The sequence below is a fragment of the Sturnira hondurensis genome, unplaced genomic scaffold (genome assembly GCF_014824575.4).
Source record: "Sturnira hondurensis isolate 20B ecotype Veracruz unplaced genomic scaffold, ASM1482457v3 Scaffold0000566, whole genome shotgun sequence".
NCBI classification, from domain to species: Eukaryota; Metazoa; Chordata; class Mammalia; order Chiroptera; family Phyllostomidae; genus Sturnira; species Sturnira hondurensis.
Window position 1 is genome coordinate 1,173,176 of NW_028073197.1, and position 5,432 is coordinate 1,178,607.

The window sequence follows — 5,432 nt, forward strand, 5'->3', positions numbered from 1 at the left end:
TAGAGAACTCTCAAAGTCTACCATTCAAACATTTTTTCTTTGGGTTTTCAAAGACCACTTGTGAAAAAGTTATCTTACAATGATGGTTTAAAAGAAAACACCAATCTTGTTCATCTACTTTCTTAAGTCTTTTTTCAGCTTCCTTCATCAATGGTTCTTTTCTATTCATTGATCATAGTGACTTTGTAGGAAGCAGTTACATTTTCTGGACAGTTAGAGGGACAGGAGGAGGCATGAGGAGCTTCAGTGGTATTCTAATGGCCATGGGAATAAATATTATCATCTTCTTTCTCCCAAGACCACACAAATTTGAAAAAAAATGTTTTAAAGGGAATAAAGGAGACAGAAATTAAGTTATTAATTGAATTCCCTTTTTGGGACTTAGTTATGTTTAAAAGTATATGGGATTGCATATCATTCTCCCCCATTTCTAATTGTTAGAAACTTAAAATGACACATCATATAGCATCCCAATGAGTCTCAGAATTAGCTTAAATGAAGTCATTTACAGAATGGAGGCCATGTTCAGAGAGAATGAGTGCCTAAAGACTCCCTGCCCCTCCCACAATGGTAGACCTTGGGATACCCTTGACTTGCCTGCTTGCCATGGCTGACAAGGAAGCAACCTTTGATGGTACAGTAGAAGAATGTGTGATTAGTGAAGAGTATAAAATGTGGAAAAAAATATCCCTTTTCTTTATGATTTGGTGATCACCCATACTCTGACGTAGCCCAGCTTACCTGCATAGGGGCTTCCAGATGTAACCAGACCAGAAGGGAAAGATTTTAGCATGAATCAACTTGTCCTGGGGACACACATGTCAGATGAACAAACCCATGTTGTGAGAGCAACTGTGTATCTCCTTGATGATGATGCTCAGTTTGATGCTTCACACTATGACAGTGAGAAAGGAGAATTTGGAGGTTTTGGTTCTGCTACTGGAAAAATTGAAATAGAAATCAAGATCAACCATGAAGGAAAAGTAAATAGGGACCATTATATGCCTCAGAACCTTTGCATCATTGCAACAAAGACTCCATCCAGTGATGTTCTTGTTTTTGACTACATAAAACATCCTGCTAAACCAGATCCTTGTGGAGAGTGTGGCCCAGACTTGTGTCTCCATGCATATCAGAAGGAAAGCTATGGGCTTTCTTGAACCCCAAATCTCAGTGGCCACTTTCTTAGTGCTTCAGAGGACCATACCATCTACCTACGGGACATCAGTGCTCTTCCAAAGGGAGGAAAAGTTGTGGATGTGAAGACCATCTTTACAGGGCACACAGCAGTAGAAGGTGTTTCCTGCCATCTGCTTCATGAGTCTCTGTTTGGGTCAGTTGCTGATGATTAGACATTTATGATCCAGGATAGTCGTTCAAACACTTTCCAAAGCAAGCCACTCAGTTCATGCTTACACTGCTACGGTGAACTGCCTTTCTTTCAAAACTTACAGTGAGTTCATTCTTGCCACTGGGTGGCAAGATAAGCTGATAAGACTTATCAGCTGATAAGACTGTTGTGGAATCTGAGAAATCTGAAACTTAAATTGCATCCTTTTGAATCACATAAGGATGAAATATTCCAGGTTCAATGGTCAACTCACAATGATCTATTTTGACTTCCAGTGGTATTGATCACAGACTGAATGTCTGGGATTTGAGTAAAATTGGAGAGAAACAATCACTGGAAGAGGCAGAAGATGGGCCACTGAAATTGTTTATTTACGGTGGTCACACTGCCAAGATGTGACCACCGTAAATTTCATTTCTCCTGGGATCCCAATGGACCTAGGATGATCTGTTCTGTATCAGAAGTCAGTATCATACAAGTGTGGAAAATAGCAGAGAACTGTTATAATGATGAAGACCCTGAAGGAAGTGTGGATCGGAAGGACAGGAATCTTAAATACATCTGCACTTCTCGTGATTTTAGACTCCCCTTTTTTTCTTTCAACCTTGATAGTGATTTAACACTAGTTTTGAGATCCAGACTTTGTTCAGCTATCCCTCTGTAATAGGTACCATCAACAATACTATTAGACTAAACTGAGGGTGCTTTCTAAATATTGACTGGGGGGTTTGATCCAGCAAAGTCACAGAGTTATATTTTAATTTTCTTCAGGAATTTTCAAGGAACAAAGATCTAACATAGCCACTGAAAGGGGACTATTGTGTGTGGTTATTTTATTTTTCTTCTAATGCTATATCCCCAAGTTTTTAGACTCATTTAACTGAAGTCAAGAACTTAGTGAGGAATAGAACCAATTGAGATAGGTGTTTGAGCCATGAAGTACAAGTACTGCAAGATGTCATTTTTATTCAGGACTTAAGGGAGACTCAAGTCATATAAATTGCTACTCTAAAATCTTCACACTTTCCAGGATGCACATTTTCCCCTGTAGGCCATTCTCCCCTCAGTTTCTTTTTTTTTTATTTAAAAAAATTTTTTTTTTACTTAGTATAAAGTTTATTCATATGTATAAAAAGTGTCTGTACACTCAAATACGGAGCAGGCTGACAGGGTCCAGATAGGAGAGGGGAGAGAATCCTAGGGGAAAAGGGGAGGGACTCACATGAATAAGAATAAAGGACACATGGACAATAATTAAGGTGGGGAGCGGAAATGGGAGGGAGGTGGGAAGCACTGGGGGGGCAGGGCAGGGAATATAAAACAGAAAACTGTATTTGAATAAGAATTAAATTTTAAAAAAAGTGTCTGTAATAGGAAATCCATTAAAACCAAAATATAATCAAGGCTGTAGGAAGTATATGCATTTAAAATTTTTTTTTCCGGAGTATGAAAATACTGATATATTTGTACGTGACTGCCTTAAGCTCTTAACCTGTTAGGAAAACATTTTTTTAAATTTTATTTATTTAAATTTAGAGGGGAAGGGAAGGAGAGAAGGAGAGAAGTATCAATGTATGGTTGCCTCTCTTGAGTCCCCTACTGGGAACGGGTCTGCAACCCAGGCACGTGCCCTGATTGGGAATCGAACTGTGATTGTGTGGTTCGCAGGCCCGCACTCAATCCACTGAGCTATGCCAGCCAGGGCAGTCCCCTTAGTTTCTTGAGTGAAGTCAAAGCTGCATGTTTCTCTTTCCTTGTATATTTTTGCTTGTTAGTATATTTCTTAAGCAGTTTTCATATTATTTCTTTCCTTTCTGTGAAATGGTTTTTAAAAAAACTTGTGATCCCCAAATTGTAAAGATGTACACTTTTTGCCTGATGGTTATAGCACAAGCGGATTGTCAGGTTGAGAAGAGTGAACTGATAGTTTGCATTTGGTTTTAAAATTAAATTAATCTTGGATGAGTTGCCTTTTTTTTTAGGAGTTAGTCCTTGACCACTAGTTTGATACCATCTGTGTTGGGTGACCTGTTTCACCAGCAGGCCTGTTATTCTCCATGACTAACTGTGTAAGTGCTTATAATGGAATAAATTGCTTTCTACATCTAAAAAAAGACGTTTACAAAAAAAAAACCTAGTTGCCTTTTGGGGGATACAATTGCATAATGGGGATTCTGCAATTACACACTCCTTAGAGAACTTCTGCACTCCTTGTCAGAGACAGGATTTGGATACTGCCCTGGCTATTTGGTAGCCATATGACATCAGGAAAGTCACTTTATTGTTATGAACTCTGTCTTCAAAATGGGATAATGTCTCTCTCATTCATTTATTCTACCAACATTTGTTGAATATTTACCTATTCACCTATAAGAAGAATAGGTTTGTTGTGAGGATTAAATAACTCAGGAATATGGAAGTGCCTAATGCAATGCATGGGATATGAAAAGCAATGTATATTTGCTTGAAGTTGGCATGCGAACATCGGTATTTAATTAATAATGATCTCATTAAGAGTTGTATTCTGTGATTTAAATGTATGCAGAATGGGCAATGCAGGAATTTCAGGAATTCGGAGTACCAAAACTAAAAATACTCTTCTAGAAGATGAATCAGCTTCTGGCTCTATGCTGGATACTACATTTTCTGTAACAGACATATCTCTTTGTTCATTTTATTTCTTCTTCACTGTCACTTACTCAGCAACAGAGATCCCTAACATAGTTAAATTGTGGCCCATCTGGCTTTTGGACTAAAAGAGGGTTTTGAACAAAACTCTCTTTCTGAACTTCAACCCAGTTCTGCTTCTCTCTGCTCATTTTATGGTAGCGGTAGACAGATGTGCTGGCTGCAAGGAGGTAAAAACTGAGACATCCTCATTGCTGCAAAAGGAAAGAACAAATGGCTCCAGAAAAATATGCACAGGATTCTTATGCTTTGCAAGTAATCAAATTTCAGTTATTTAAAAGGTGTAAGTATCATGTTGAACGTTCAGTTTGATTAGCTCCAATGGCTGTTACTAAATGTTCCATTGACCCTGTGAGGGTGAGGAAAGGTTCATTCATAGAGTGGAAGCCTTGATGTTTTATGTGTCTGATTTTCAGAGCTCAATTTATATGGTCACTTTTCTTTAAGTTGAGATTTCAAAACATCTTAGCCACAGATAGTGTTTGTCAGGTTGTTTTATTTATGATAATATTTTAGTAATATGGGCACAATCATTGTTTTACTCCATGTAGTTTTAAAGTGGTGAAATCCTGAGTCTTAGACGATAAGCATGAAACAGGTCACAGAATGTATAGGTTTATTTGTCATCTCTCAGTTCTTTTGTAATAATGCTCCAAAGCTTTCCTAAGCTATTGCTCCATTTCTCCCTTTGAATTCAGTTGGCATTTGGTCCAAAAACAATGATCAACCTGGGTGGGTAAAAAGGGATTTATAGATCATTTGAGGATATAATACATCTACATTCCCAATTATCTTGTCTATTAGTTGACTCTCCTTGATGAATGCTCCCTGAGAAATCTCATGCAATTACCAAGCAGTAATAATTCACAATTGCAAACTCTATAGTTCTTACCAGAAATCTTAAAATTTTAACAATTGCTGTTTTAATCACAGGATTACATTGAGAAATAAAAAGTCTTGGCTATGTTATTTTCTGCAAAGTAGCTTACTTAGTGATCCCAGGCTAGTCAATTTTGCTCCATTTTTTTTTTTCATTTGTAAACCAAGGATAATGCCACAGGGCTACTCACAAAGCATGTGGTAGGGATTAATTAGATAAATATTAGCAGAGCCCTCTGAGCTCCTTAGTATTGAGGTGTTTATCCATTCAAGTTATTATTATCATTATAGTCACGATGCCATTTCACTTGGATCGTAAATAAAATTCATACCTGACAAAGACAAAAAGAATTTTATTGGCTTGCCAAATCCTACCCTACAACCTCTCTAAGTAGCAGGGCAAGACTAAATCCCTGGACAGAAGACATATAATGGATTAAACTGATATTTCTCTTGATCATAGCCAAAGGTTCCTGTTAATGAGCTTAATGGTATTTACTTGGTGGGTATCCAG

General features: G+C 37.6%; 1 pseudogene; it reads left to right on the forward strand.

Moving 5' to 3' along the window:
* The first annotated feature begins 606 nt into the window (after nt 1-606).
* On the forward strand, nt 607-2,015 carry LOC118984139 (histone-binding protein RBBP4-like; annotated as a pseudogene).
* Nucleotides 2,016-5,432: the final 3,417 nt, after the last annotated feature.